This window comes from Schistocerca americana, chromosome 11 (assembly GCF_021461395.2).
Source record: "Schistocerca americana isolate TAMUIC-IGC-003095 chromosome 11, iqSchAmer2.1, whole genome shotgun sequence".
Taxonomy (NCBI): domain Eukaryota; kingdom Metazoa; phylum Arthropoda; class Insecta; order Orthoptera; family Acrididae; genus Schistocerca; species Schistocerca americana.
The window spans coordinates 152,966,474-152,982,310 of record NC_060129.1 but is presented as its reverse complement, the minus strand read 5'-3'; the positions used below and the strand labels follow the sequence as shown (position 1 = coordinate 152,982,310).

At 44.8% G+C, this 15,837-nt stretch overlaps 1 protein-coding gene across 1 annotated transcript in view; it reads right to left on the bottom strand.

Annotated features, from left to right (window-relative positions):
* The window catches only part of LOC124553413 (ankyrin-3-like), a 132,654-nt gene extending 124,658 nt beyond the window's left edge, over positions 1-7,996 (bottom strand). Inside the window, exon 1 of the mRNA XM_047127277.1 lies at positions 7,907-7,996. The gene's annotated coding sequence lies outside the window, so the exon portion shown is untranslated. The remainder of the gene's footprint in view (positions 1-7,906) is intronic.
* Positions 7,997-15,837: the final 7,841 nt, after the last annotated feature.

The window sequence follows — 15,837 nt, the reverse complement described above, 5'->3', positions numbered from 1 at the left end:
TGAATAAATATAGCTGCAATGATAACTTTCTTTCATCAGGATCTATAGAAAATTATTTACCATAAATTAATCTTTGAATTTAACTTCGATTACATCATTTTAGAAGAATTCTACCTAGTACCCATACTGGCTGATCAGCTACTCTATTTCCTTCTATTATTTCCAAAATAGTTTCATAATTTTTGATCCCGTTTCCATCACATTAATTTTGAGAAAGTCCTCTCCAAACTGTGTATAGTCTTTTGTCATACCCATATCATCTGCAGTGGAATCGGTACAAGTTTTGCTTTCTCACGTGGAACTGCAATAAAAATATAACATTACGAGCTGGTGTCCAGCCTACAGCAGCGGCATTTGTCGGCTAAACGAGCCTTAGGTAGACGAGAACAGACCAGGGGGAGCTTCCCTGAAGGGCAGTGGCAGAAACCACGGTCTTAGGAATATAACAGGGACTATTGAGTTCTCACTATAATACTGCTGTTGCTATCTCCTAAACACGCTACAATGAAACCTAAGTCATTACAGAAATCATGGCGATCAGGCAAACTCTTTGTAACATAGTTCATAATTGACAAAACTCTACCATCTGGGGAGCAAGATGTGTGAGACAGGTTAAATCACCTCAGACTTCAAGAAGAATATAATAATAGACCTAAGTCGAAACAAGGCCCCGAGAGTAGACAACATTCCATTAGAAGTACTGATAGCCTTGGGAAAGCCAGCCCTGACAAAACTCTACCATTTGGTGAGCAACATGTATGAGACAGGTTAAATCCCATGAGACTTCAAGAAGAATACAATAATTCGAATCCCAAAGAAAGCAGGTGTTGACAGGTGTGTAAATTATCGAACTATCAGTTTAATAAGTCACGACTGCAAAATACTTACACGAGTTCTTTACAGACGAATGAAGGAAAAATGGTGGAAGCCGACCTCGGGGAAGATCAGTTTGGATTCTGTAGAAATGCTGGAACATATGAGGCAATACTGACCCTACGACTTATCTTAGAAGATAGATTCATGAGAGATAAACCTACGTTTCTAGCATTTGTAGACTTACAGAAAGCTTTCCACAATGTTGACTAGAATATTCTCTTTCAACTTCTGAAGGTGGCAGCGGTAAAATACAGGGAGCGAAAGGCTATTTAGAATTTGTACAGAAAGCAGATGGCAGTTATAATAATCAAGCGGCACGAAAGAAGTGGTTAAGAAGGGAGAGAAAGGGTTTTTCAATCTCTATATTGGGCAAGCAGTACAGGAAACAAAAGAAAAATTTGGAGTAGGAATTAAAATCCATGGAGAAAAATAAAAACTTTGAGGTTTGCCGATGACATTGTAATTCTGTCAGAGACAGCAAAGGACCTGGAAGAGCTGTTTAACGGAATGGGCAGTCTCTTGAAAGGAGGATATAAGATGCACATCAACAAAAGCAAAACCAGTATAGGGGAATGTACTCGAATTAAATCAGGTGATGTTAAGGGAATTAGATTAGGAATTGAGACACTTAAAGTAGTGGATGAGTTTTGCTATTTGGGAAGCAAGATAACTGATGATGGTCGAAGTAGAGAGGATATAAAATGTAGACTGGCAATGGCAATGAAAGCGTTTCTGAGGAACGGAAATTTGTTAACATCGAGTATAGATTTGAGTGTCAGGAAGTCTTTCTGAAAGTATTCGTGTGGAGTGTAGCCATGCATGGAAATGAAACATGGACGATAAATAGTTTAGACAAGAAGAGAATAGAAGCTTTTGAAATGTGGTGCTAGAGAAGAATACTGAAGATTAGATGGGTAGAACACGTAACTAATGACGAGGTACTGAACAGAATTGCAAAGAGGAGGAATTTGTGGCGCAACTTGGCTAGAAGAAGGGATCGGTTGGTAGGACATGTTCTGAGGCATCAAGGTGTCACCAATTTAATATTGGAGGGCAGCGTGGAGGGTAAAAATCGTAGAGGGAAACCAAGAGATGAATACACTAAGCAGATTCAGAAGGAATAACTAATTACGATTTTGTCGATTATCGTGATTATTTTCAAGTAAATCAGTTACAAGGTGTCGGCAAACTGTCTTTGTAACTCAAGACTTTAAAGACTTTAATAACTTTAAAACTACACTAGGTATTGACAAATGGTTTTCAACATGTGACAATATAACTCATGAAGTTTTCTTTAGCTTCCAGGTGACGCAGTTTTGACTCAGAACTGAAACTGAAATTCTGATGAAATGTGGACGCCAGAGGAGCGCGCTCAGCGTGCGGCCTGCTTCACGCAGACGTCCTTCCCCTGTCCCCCACACCGCAGGACTTCTTCCTGTGGGGTTTTGTAAGCGATCTGGTGTACGAGAACCCTGGTTGGAGACCCACAGGACTTGAAGGCACACATTCTCAATGCTTTTTAACATGTCACCATGGACGTCTTCAATCCTACCTGCAGATAAATGGAATTACGATCACACACTATCCGTGCCATTAACGGTGCACAGACTCCTATGTAGGAGTGAGGGAACAAAACGTCATAAGTTTATCTCATCGCACGTTCAAAACCATTTGTTAATATCTATGATTGTTTTAATGGTATTAAAGCCTTAAGTTGTAAAGGTAGTTTATGGAGACCCAGTATTTGTTTGCAGCACTAGATGTCAAGCTGGTCGATTTGATGACGCACTTGTCCACTTCTTCCTCTTCGTTTGGCTATGAAAATTCGCACAAATATCCGTTGCGTAACTGATATGAAGTTATGTTTTCGTTTCACTCAAACATTTGATCACCAAGAGAAAAAACCTTGGTTTTTCCTCACTTTCCCTCATTTCTACATCCACCGCTTTAAATAACGAGTAACTGTGATTGCCTCCTCCGACTTTGTACCGTCAACAAATATGACTGTGCTGCCATGGTACTACGAACAGCTGAAATCAAGGAGAAACGGTAGCCCTTACTTTTCACGACGGCATGCAGCTCTGCAGTATGGTTAAACGACGATAGCATCTTCTCGGGTAAAATATTCCTAGGTAAAACAGTTTCCCATTCCGATCTCCGGGCGCGGACTACTCAGGAGGACGTTGCCATTCGGAAAAACCGATCTCACAATCTATGTGTCTAGAATGTTAGATCACTTAAGCGAGCAAGAGGGTTAGAAAATGTGAAATGTGGAGTGGGGAGTTTGAGGTAAGATATACGAGGGATTGGTGAAGCTCTATGGCAGAATGAACAGCACTTCTCGCCAGGTGAGTACAGGGTTATAAATAGACAATGATACCAGTATAGAAGCAATCCAGAATTAGGTCTACTAACAAAAATGGAAATAGGAATATCAGTAAGCTACTACGAACAGCATAGTGAGCGCATTATTGCAGCCAAGTTCGGAATGAAGCCAACACTTATCACTCCTCCACAAGTTTATATGCCAACTAGCTCCACAGATGACGAAGAAACTGAAAAAAATATATGATGAGATAAAATAAACCATTCAGATAAGAGAAGGAAAAATTTAATTGTGATGGGGGACTGGAATTCATTTGCGGGAAAGGAAATGAAGGGAATGTAGTAGAGGAATATGGAGTGAGGGAAAGGTATAAAAGAGGAAGCCGCCTGGTAGAAATCTGCTCAGAGCAAAATTTACTCACTGCTGACCAGTTTTTGAAGAATTATGATAGAAGGTTGTATACGTGGAAGAGACCTTGAGATACAGGAAGGTTTTGGATTCATTATATAATGGTCAGACAGAGATTTCGCAACAACATATTAAGCTGTAAGATACTTCCAAGGTCAGAGCTGGACTATGACAACAATTTATTGTTTATGAATAAAACAGATGGCATAGCAAAAAGGCAGGAAATTAAGGGGAGCTGGATAAGTTGAAATAATCATAAGTTGAGGCTGTCAGAGGGAGCATTAGGCAACGATTGATTGAAACAGGGGAAATGAATACGGTAGAAGACAAATACGTAGCTTTGAGAGCAGAACGCTAAAAAGACCAGTACAAATCCTGGGATATGACAGGAGATATTGAATTTAATTGATGAAAGGAGAAAATATTAAAACCAACAAATGATGTAGGCGAGATTGAAATAAAATGGCAATGGCCAAGCAGGGAAGGTTAGAGGACAAATGTAAGAATATGGAAGCATCTATAACCCTATATGAGAAGTGGATACGCCTACAAGAAAACTGAAGGAACCTTTAGAGAAAAGAGAAGGTGCTGTATAAATACCGAGAGCTCAGACAGAAAACCAGTACTGAGCAAAGAATGGAAAGCTACAAGGCGCCAAGAACGTATAGAGGGTCTATACATGCATAATGAACTTAAAGGCAATATTATATAAAGGGAACAGGGTGTGGACGAAAATGAGGTGGGCGATTTCATACTACGAGATGGACTGAGAACTGAAAGATGTAAATCGAAATGAGGCCCCTGGAGTAGACGATGTTCCGACAGAACAACAGATGTTCCATCTGATGTGCAAGATGTGTGAGACAGGGGAAATTTCCTCATTGTTGAAGAAGAATATAATAATTCCAATTAGGGGCTGACAGGTGTCAATATTACCGAGCTGTCGGTTTAATAAGTGGTGTTCGCGAACTACTAAAACGAATCGGTTACACAAGAATTGAAAAACTAGTAGAACCTGACTTTGGGGAATATAACTGATATTTTTTTAAATGTCGGGGATACCATATACCGATATTTAAAAAGAACAAAAATATCGGTTATCGATTTATCAAAGAAGTGTATCGATATATCAAAGGAGTGTGTCGATATATCAACAGAAAAAATAACGTCTCACCGGTCTATTAAAATATCGCCTCCATATTGTAAATATGTTGCCGGTTTTAGAGTTGTACATGTAAGTATTGATTTATTACTAAAAGTTCTGTACATCAACGACCCAGCAGCCTGCCTGCTTCCACACGATGCCTTCTTTGTCTTCAAGGTTGCGCAAGCGCATCAGTTTCCGATAGCGCAAGTTTGCAAGCGCGTTGCTATCGGCCTTCGGTAGGAACCTTTGTGCTTTTTGGCAGACGACGGGTAGCCGTTGCCCATATGTATTTGCCTGTGTAGTGTGTTGAGGTTATGCTGTAGAGCCATTTATGAGCAGTAATGCTTACTGACTCCAAAGGAAGCACGCTTAAGTTTGTAGATGATTACAGACAAAAATGTCGTGTGGAATGCCGCTTCGGAAGATTATTTGAATAAAAACTTGCCATGAGTTGCTCTGAGCGTCACGTATTAGATAAAAAGTCCCAATCACAGTACTGTAAGAATAAGATACTGTAAATTTCGAAGTAGGAAAACTGAGAAGAATAAGCCAAAAAACAAAAATGAAAAGTGTGTATGAAAACTGTGGACGAATATTCACGCTACGGCGACTTAAAAGCACAACAACTGAGGAGCCTGATAGTCCTATCTGAACAAAGTAAGTGTTGCGGTATATGTAGCTTCTCAACAAACCACTAAAAATAGAAATGAAGCACACTGATGTAGCAAAAAATACGAAATTTAAAAACACAACTTCCATTCAGGTCGACTTCCCAGCTTCTTTCATTTCCTCAAACAGCTGCGAACTGGCAGTCGAAGAGTCGAAACTGTGTGGTGGAGTTAAACGTTGCAGTTTTTGCCGATTACGTCAGCATTTCCTTATACACGTCTCTGTCCACCGCAACGACCAGTCTTGTTTTTTAGATTTTTGGTCACAATTTTCAGCAGCTGTGTATAAAGAATGCCGATATGAAGAAACAGCATATCAGTTGCGTTATAAATGGTTTTTTAACGCAACTATGTTATTGTTTAATCCCAGAAATCTTATTACTCTCTTTTCAATCGCCACCCCCCCCCTTATCACCCCCCCCCCTTTCTGTGCCACATATGCTTGCTTCACACCGTCAGAGAGAAAGCCTGGAGTGATGAAAGCTCAAAAACTAGTGAGACAGAGGGAGAGTAAACATACATTTGACTACAATTTTTAAAGAACCATTTCAAATATTTAATGAAAATTGCGAAAAATATCGGGACCCGATATTCCATTTCGACATCGATATATCGTGGAATAAAATATTGCTGATTGTAAGGAGTGTGTCAGAATTCTCCATTACGCTGATTAAATATTGCATTGAGTACCGAAAATAATACAGCCAACTTGAGGCTATTCTTTGCCTTGAGTAAGATTCTGCGATTCTCTGTGGAAATAAATAAGCACTCAGATATCGATAGTAACAATCTGATGGCGAAACATGAGAGCGCGATTCTAAGCATTGTTGTGAGACGAGGTCTGTCTGTGAGAGTGAAATTTCAGTAGTGTTGGTGGAGAGGTCGGAGACGAAAGACGTTTCACGCTGCCCTGACGTCGGTGATGGCAGATCTCACCACACTCAAGGCCTGATTTCATTTATATGGCCAGGAGAGATTTAGATGCCTTAGCTACGCTTGCGGATGTAATTGAAGGTAAAAGTCGCAAGCACAGCGCAAAAGCAATTGCAGGGTTAGGCTCGTGATTGCTAGTCCGCAACAATCCTATGTTTTGCTTGTCAGTTAAAGAGGCCTCCTTATCCTTCAAATAATAATAATCATTCTCTACATCTAATTCGGTAACGGTCTTGCCGCAGTGGATACACCAGTCCCCGTGAGATCGCCGAAGTTAAGCGCTGTCGGGCGTGGCCGGCACTTGTATGGGTCACCCTGGCCGCCATGCGCTGTTGCCATTTTTCAGCCTCGTGATGCCAATTGAGGAGCTACTCGACCCAATAGTAGGGGCTTCGGTCAAGAATACCATCTTACGACCGGGAGAGCGGTGTGCTGACCACACGCCCGTCCTATCCGCATCCTCCGCCAAGGATGACACGGCGGTCGGATGGTACCGGTAGGCCACTGGTGGCCTGAAGACGGAGTGAGTGCTACATCTAATTCATAAATATGCTGTGGTTAATAAATGTTAATGTTAACTTCGAAATTGAAATAATTTGTTAATCTGGCACTCAGCCATTATTGATACTTACAAGGGGACTATCAGACATTTCGGCATTACTAATACTTGTTAAACTATTATTGGTCATGATGATTTGTGAAGTTTTTAAGTAGATTTAATTTATGAAATCCATTCTTACAAGTTATTTAGTAGTTGACAGAACCAAAGCAAACTCCTTTTTATTACATTCATTCTTAATAACAATGAGCTTTAACCGTTGCTGCTGCAAATTTCTGTAAACCACTCGGAAAAAGGCAGCCATCCAAAGAGGTGAGTGCAAAACTTAGGGCCAAATCAGAGACACTGACACACCACTACATGTTATGTACTCTTATCCAGTAAATTCCGTTCCACAAGGGAGATTCTGTACCAGTTGCAAATTCATATTCAAATATGCAGTCACATAGCTTATCCAAATGTTAGTTTGAAGTTTGTCATGTAACGATATGTTGAGGGCTTTAATGACAATGGAACTGACACTCATACTACATCCACACAGTGTTATGCAGGTTAGATTCCGATTGCTGATACCTCAAAATGCTTATCGGCTCCATTTTCACAGACGAACATAGCCTTCATTTGTTGCAGGTACATTACACGATGTACATCTATATTTCTGGGAAGAATATCAACATATCGAAATATCGATATTTTATCAACAGTCCTACTTAGGGGCATTGGGGCATTGTATTAGTATTGGAGAGAAGTAGAGGGTGAGGTGGGGGGGGGGTTAAGAACTGTAGACAGGGACTAAGGGATGAACACTGTAAGCAGGTTCAAAGGGGTGTAGATTGCAGTAGTTATCTGCAAACGAGGAAGCCGGCACAGGACAGAGAAGTATAGGGAGCTGCATCAACCAGTCCTCTTACCGAAAACTACAACAACCCGCAGCAACAGTGGGGGCACTGGCCACCGCTCGGTGGTGGAAGAAATACGCAGAGACTTACCGAAGACGCCTCGTTCCGCTCCGCGCCGTAGCAGGCAGTACAGTGGCGGTCGCGAATGCTGCCTTTCCTCCTCACCCTGTCACCTCTGCTCCACGCCAGTGATAACCTCTGCACACATCTGGCGTCCAAAGTATCACCGCGCAGCGCCTCACGCCACAGGCCCGTGATAATCCTAACGCTCGTGCTTCTGCTCATTCTGAGCTCGTCGCCCCTGCCCGTCAGATTCCATGGCGGCCTCGTACTGGCCCACCGCGAGTGCCCTATCTGTCCCTTCCCTTGAGAGGCCGGCCGCGGTGGTCTAGCGGTTCTAGGCGCTCAGTCAGGAACCGCGCGACCGCTACGGTCGCAGGTTCGAATCCTGCCTCGGGCATGGATGTGTGTGATGTCCTTAGGTTAGTTAGGTTTAAGTAGTTCTAAGTTCTAGGGGAATTATGACCACAGATGTTGAGTCCCATAGTGCTCACAGCCATTTGAGCCTTCCCTTGAGATACACTAAAACTAAACTCCTCCCGAATGGTACCGACCGGCCGCCATGTTATCCTCAGCCCACAGGCGAATATGGAGAGGCATGTGGCCAGCACACCATTCTCCCGGCCGTACGTCAGTTCCCGAGACCGGAGCCGCTACTTCTAAATCGAGTACCTCCTCAGTTTGCCTCTCAATGGCTGAGTGCACCCAGCTTGCCCACAGCTCTCGGCAGACCGGATGGTCACCCATCCGAGCGCTAGCCCAGCCCGACAGCGCTTAACTGATCTGACAGGTAACCGCTGTTACCACTGCGGCAAGACCATTGGCCCCTCAGATACACACCCAGATAAAGAAAAGAAAGTTCACATGTTTCTTCAGGTATGCCATATAAGTGATGATCAGATCCGAGGAGCTGCCAAACTGCATCGTGATAATACTTTGCACACACAGTTTCAAATGGTGTGACACAATTTTTTATCAAATTAAGATCGATTGATTTAGAGGGTCAGTCGAGGTGCGTTTGGCTGTCTGAGTGCTCGAAATCCCAGGAACGTGTCGGTGCAGTCGTGCGAAAGGGCGTGTTGCCATTTTGGAAGACTGCAGTGTCCGAACCATGTTCATCGCGAAGGTTCGAAAGAAAGGGCAGCAGTTGGACGACGAGAACGTTCAGTTAAATATCGATGTTCATGTTCTGGTAACCTGAACGAATGGGCTCAGGTGACGTTACGAGAAACACCGCTTGAACATCAGAGAACCCCTGCAGTGAGAAGTACGCCCTCCACACATAGCGGGCTGGAGGGCTGACTCCGCCGTCGGTGCACTCGACACTCCTCCCTCGACAAGAGGCACAGCTGTGACACGTGGGAGCGTATTACACGCCTCCAGCCACCCACAGGGCAGTTTCTGCGTTGTTTGGCTGCTGCTGCGAGAAACGCGCTTTCTCGAAGTACACGATTCCAAATGCCCATTGCATGCATACCCTTCACTATATTCGCCCAGAAACTTCTTGATATGTCTGTGTATTCACTCACCCTTTTCCACCCTGTTCTGCAGTATTGCTGAGCAGTGTGGGACCAGCATTAGGTGGGACTGACGGATGATACCGAAAAAGTTCAAAGAAGAGCAACTCGTTTTGTATTATCGCGAAATAGGAGAGAGATAGTGCCACAGACATGATACGTGAATTGGAGTGGCCATAATTAAAACAAAGGCGTTTTTCGTTGCGACTGGATCTTCTCACGAAATTTCATTCACCAGTTTTCTCCTCCGATTGTGAAAACATTCTGTTGGCACCCACCTACATAGGGAGAAATGATCATCACGATAAAATAACAGAAATCACGGCTCGCACAGGAAAATTTAAGTGCTCGTTGTTCCCGCGCCGTTCCAAAGTGGAACAGTAGAGAGACAGCTCCAATGAGGTTCATTGAACCTGCTGCCAGGCACTTTATTGTGAATAGCAGAGTAATCACGTAGATGTAGATGTGGATGTAGATGTTCCTGTAGGGTTTGAAACCAGACTGTCGTTGACGAGGTGTGTCACTCATCTTCGTTCCCTCTCAGTCAGGACGTTTTGACGGCCACAGCTCTTACGTCACATTACGCGGTTGCGATTGTTACGCCTTGTAGACGTGTGGACAGTCCACATTGTTACAACTACACTGGCGTCCAAAATTAAGGAAACGAACAGAAATTTTGCAAAGTTCCGTCTTCTTTGGCACAAAACAGCACAAACCGATGATAGTAAAGTAGAAACAATGTAAGGAAATCAGAACGTAATCAACTGCAGCCTGCATGACGGTAGAAAAAGAATGTTGTTCGTTTTTTCCCACTTAGTGCGCTCAAAATGGGCTGAGACCACCTATGGTAACAGTACAGGCCTGACAACGACGTTGTCACCAATCTCATGTTGAGACAATAATGACCATTCTCCCTGCAGAGCTGCTCGCAAGTTTCGGATAGTGGTTGGTGGATACTGCCGTGATGCAACCCATCTCCCTATCACATCCCAGACATGCTCTATTGGGGCCCAAATGGGAAGAGTGGGCAGACCACGCCATGAGTGCGAATTCTTCCATTTCCAAGAAAATATCAACCAGCCATGCTCTGAAAGGTCGAGTATTATCCTCCATCAGTACCAAGTCTCGGCCCAGAGCACCTTGCAGCAACCCCACACGAGATCCCAATATCTCTTCACAATACCTCGAAACTGTTGAACCTAGCCTATTGAACTGTACAAGTTGATGAGGAGGTGTTCAAGTAGTCAACACAATCCCTTCTCACACAATTAGGAATCGTCCTCGATATTAGTCTCTTTCTGTAATGTTTCGATCCAGAAATGGTGCTCTACGTTCCCTCCAGATGCGAATCCGTCGAGAAACACTCTCCAGATCAAACAACGACTCAGCTGTGAAAAGAACATTGGCTCACTGTTCGACTGTCCAGGTGGCATGTTGACGACTCCGCTCTAGACATTCCCTTCTGTGAAGACGTGTCAGAGGTACACGTACACAGGTCTCTGACAATGAAGGCCACTCTGCAGAAGCGTTCTGTACACCGTTTGCCTCGATACAGCACGTCCAGAGGACGCTACGAGCTCAGATTCCAGTTGCCGTGCGGTACTAAGGCAGTACTGTGGTGCCCTTACAGCCAAATAGCGGTTCTCTCTCGGTCGGCCCTGCTCTGGTCTTCAGGATGCAGTCTCTATGAACTGTCGCCTCATCAGAAACAACAAAACGATTCACATTAAACCATTCGACCACAACAATCTGCGACTGTTCTGCTTCCATTCTTCTTCCTACGCCCCTCCACTGGAGAGAGTCTGGAAGCCTTCTTCATTGTGCCATACAGCACAGTCTATGACTGTGTACACACTCGATTTTGGATTTGAGACAACCCTAACATCATTGCTGGCGCGGCTGTCTGTTGATCGGAATGCCATGTTCCGTGCAGAACACGATTGTATGGAGATCCGTTGACAGTTTGTATGAGGATTGTACCGTGAATTAGACACAGGTAGGGGAAATAGTGATTTGTTGCTTTAATTTTTGACTACAGCGTAGACATCTTCATTCACTGTGGGGTCAGAGGCACTGCCAACTTATCACGACTCTACATCCACCTGACCTATACAGGGTGAGTCACATAGCGTTACCGCTGGATGTATTTCGTAAACCACATCAAATATTGACGAACCGATTCCACAGACCGAACGTGAGGAGAGGGGCTAGTGTAATTGTTTAATACAAACCATACAAAAATGCACGAAGTACGTTTTTTAACACAAATCTACGTTTTTTTAAATGGAACCCCGTTAGTTTTGTTAGCACATTTGAACATATAAACAAATACGTAATCAGTGCCGTTTGTTGCATTGTAAAATGTTAATTACATCCGGAGATACTGTAACCTAAAGTTGACGCTTGAGTACCACTCAACAGCTGCAACATACATCGCGTTTCTACAGAATGATCTGCTAACGTTGCTCGAAAATGTCCCACTGGAAACGCGTCGATTTATGTGGTATCAGCATGATGGTGCACCTGCACATTCCGCAATTAACACTAGGCTGCCCCTTGACAGGATGTTCGACGGGCGTTTCGTAGGACGTGGAGGACGCATAAATTGGCCAGCCCGTTCTTCTGATCTTACACCTCTAGACTTCTTTCTGTGGGGTACGTTAAAGGAGAATGTGTACCGTGATGTGCCTACAACCCCAGAGGATATGAAACAACGTACTGTGGCAGCCTGCGGCGACATTACACCAGATGTTCTGCGGCGTGTACGACATTCATTACGCCAGAGATTGCAATTGTGTGCAGCAAATGATGGCCACCACATTGAACATCTATTGGCCTGACATGTCGGGACACACTCTATTCCACTCCGTAATTGAAAACGGAAACCACGTGTGTACGTGCACCTCACCCCTCATGGTAATGTACATGTGCGTCAGTGAAAAAGACCAATAAAAAGGTGTTAGCATGTGGACGTAATGTGCTGTTCCAGTCTCTTCTGTACCTAAGGTCCATCACCGTTCCCTTTGGATCCCTACGTAATTCGGTGCTCTCCGATACACACGATCGAACAGCGGAGGAGTGGTACTCAAGCGTCAAATTTAGGTTACAATATCTCCGGATGTAATCAACATTTTACAATGCAACCAACGGCACTGATTACGTATTTGTTTATATGTTCAGATGTGCTAACAAAACTAACGGGGTTCCATTTTAAAAAACGTAGGTTTGTGTTAAAAAACATACTTCGTGCATTTTTGTATGGTTTGTATTAAACAATTACACTAGCCCCCCTCCTCACGCTCGGTCTGTGGAATCGGTTCGTCAGTATTTGATGTGGTTTACGAAATACACTCCCGGAAATTGAAATAAGAACACCGTGAATTCATTGTCCCAGGAAGGGGAAACTTTATTGACACATTCCTGGGGTCAGATACATCACATGATCACACTGGCAGAACCACAGGCACATAGACACAGGCAACAGAGCATGCACAATGTCGGCACTAGTACAGTGTATATCCACCTTTCGCAGCAATGCGGGCTGCTATTCTCCCATGGAGACGATCGTAGAGATGCTGGATGTAGTCCTGTGGAACGGCTTGCCATGCCATTTCCACCTGGCGCCTCAGTTGGACCAGCGTTCGTGCTGGACGTGCAGACCGCGTGAGACGACGCTTCATCCAGTCCCAAACATGCTCAATGGGGGACAGATCCGGAGATCTTGCTGGCCAGGGTAGTTGACTTACACCTTCTAGAGCACGTTGGGTGGCACGGGATACATGCGGACGTGCATTGTCCTGTTGGAACAGCAAGTTCCCTTGCCGGTCTAGGAATGGTAGAACGATGGGTTCGATGACGGTTTGGATGTACCGTGCACTATTCAGTGTCCCCTCGACGATCACCAGTGGTGTACGGCCAGTGTAGGAGATCGCTCCCCACACCATGATGCCGGGTGTTGGCCCTGCGTGCCTCGGTCGTATGCAGTCCTGATTGTGGCGCTCACCTGCACGGCGCCAAACACGCATACGACCATCATTGGCACCAAGGCAGAAGCGACTTTCATCGCTGAAGACGACACGTCTCCATTCGTCCCTCCATTCACGCCTGTCGCGACACCACTGGAGGCGGGCTGCACGATGTTGGGGCGTGAGCGGAAGACGGCCTAACGGTGTGCGGGACCGTAGCCCAGCTTCATGGAGACGGTTGCGAATGGTCCTCGCCGATACCCCAGGAGCAACAGTGTCCCTAATTTGCTGGGAAGTGGCGGTGCGGTCCCCTACGGCACTGCGTAGGATCCTACGGTCTTGGCGTGCATCCGTGCGTCGCTGCGGTCCGGTCCCAGGTCGACGGGCACGTGCACCTTCCGCCGACCACTGGCGACAACATCGATGTACTGTGGAGACCTCACGCCCCACGTGTTGAGCAATTCGGCGGTACGTCCACCCGGCCTCCCGCATGCCCACTATACGCCCTCGCTTAAAGTCCGTCAACAGCACATACGGTTCACGTCCACGCTGTCGCGGCATGCTACCAGTGTTAAAGACTGCGATGGAGCTCCGTATGCCACGGCAAACTGGCTGACACTGACGGCGGCGGTGCACAAATGCTGCGCAGCTAGCGCCATTCGACGGCCAACACCGCGGTTCCTGGTGTGTCCACTGTGCCGTGCATGTGATCATTGCTTGTACAGCCCTCTCGCAGTGTCCGGAGCAAGTATGGTGGGTCTGACACACCGGTGTCAATGTGTTCTTTTTTCCATTTCCAGGAGTGTATATCCAGCGGTAACGTTAGGTGACTCACCCTGTATTACTAAGCTGGTTGGACACAAACGCCTGGCACCTACACACCTCGTCACTGCCATTGCTGACGTCGACGCCGGTGGTTGGCATGGCCACCTGCTGTATCAGTGAGGGAAGACCTGAGGACCCGAAAACGCGCTGTAACACCCAAGATTCCATCACGTTACCGTTTCAATCTTCTCTTATATCTCAGAATCCTCATAGACTTTCCTTTGATTGCTGTGGTTGAGGTCTACAGTCTCAATACTGGTCTGATGCAGCTTTCTGCACTAGCCTTGTCTGTCCAGGTCTCATATAACAACTGCCAACTCCATCCATTTGAAGCTGCTTGCTTTTTTCAAGCCTCTTCTTCCTCTACAGTTTTCGCCACCTCTCCTCCCACCCTGCCCCTCACACTTCCTTCCAGTATCACGTTGACTATTCCTCGATGCCTCAGGATGTGTCTTCTCAAGCAATCCTCTGTTTGAGCCAAGTCGTGCCATGAGTTCTTTTTTAACCAGTTTTCTTTACTGCTTCCTCATTTCTTCTTCTTCTTTCGAATGGGTAAGCTAAGGACCACGATATTCATCTTTTCAGCCTGGAGAGGGACTTGATGTTTGCCCAGTAATCCCGCATTTTCTGGCTATGTTTCTCCTTTCTCTCCTTTGTCCAGAGGGCGCCGGTCTTTTTACGGGATGATCTGTCTTGAAGCCTCTTTTCTTTTACTATCCTTCCTAGAAGTGCTCGATTTCTAACGTCCCTTTCAGTTATGTTCAGTTCTTGGATGTCTTTCTTGACTTCTATCAGCCATGGTGTCACAGTCTTTCTGCTCTTTCAGTTGTGGAGAAGTAGGTTAGTTAGTATTGTTTGGTCCATCCTTGTGATATGTCCGTAGAAAGCGAGACGTGTCTTCCTGGCTACATCTGTGATTTTCTCAGTATGACTGTACAGCTCCTGGTTTGATTGTCTTCTACACTCACCATCTGTTTTGACCAGTCCCAGAATTTTTCTCAGAATCTTCCTCCCCTGAACCTCTAGTTTATCTGTCAAGCCTTTCCTGTTCAGATTCAAGCATTCTAAGGCATATAGGGCTCCAGAGCGGATAACTCTTTTGGCAGTGTTTTAGTTTCTAATTGTGAAATAGGCATTTCTTATTATAGATGTTCTTGGTTAATCCATATGCTAATTGTAATTTATTAATCCGAGTTATTCCTTCTGATTGATTAGGTTCCAACCATTGTCCTAGATACTTGAATCTCTCAACTTTCTCAATTTGACCTTGTTCCAGCTGTAGTTCACTGGGAGTATCACTGATGTTGGGGAGATATTTTGTCTTTTCTAGTAACAATTGGAGTCCTAACTTGGCAGCCTGGAGTTTGAGCGCATTGAGCTGCTTTACAGCTACTTCCACTGAGCTTGATACAAGTGCCAGATCTCTGCGAAAGTTAAAGTCTACTACTAGTACCTTCCGTTTGTGTCCCAGATAAATACCGCTTGGTATATTTCGTATTTACATTTCTTTTCCCCACTCTCTGATCACCTTGTCCAGTGCACAGTTGAAGAGAAGAGGTGAAAGTCCGTCTCCCTGTCCAACTCCCGCCTTTATCTCAAAACTTCCTCATTTGTTATACAATCTAGCCATACGATCTTCAGCATTATTTTATAC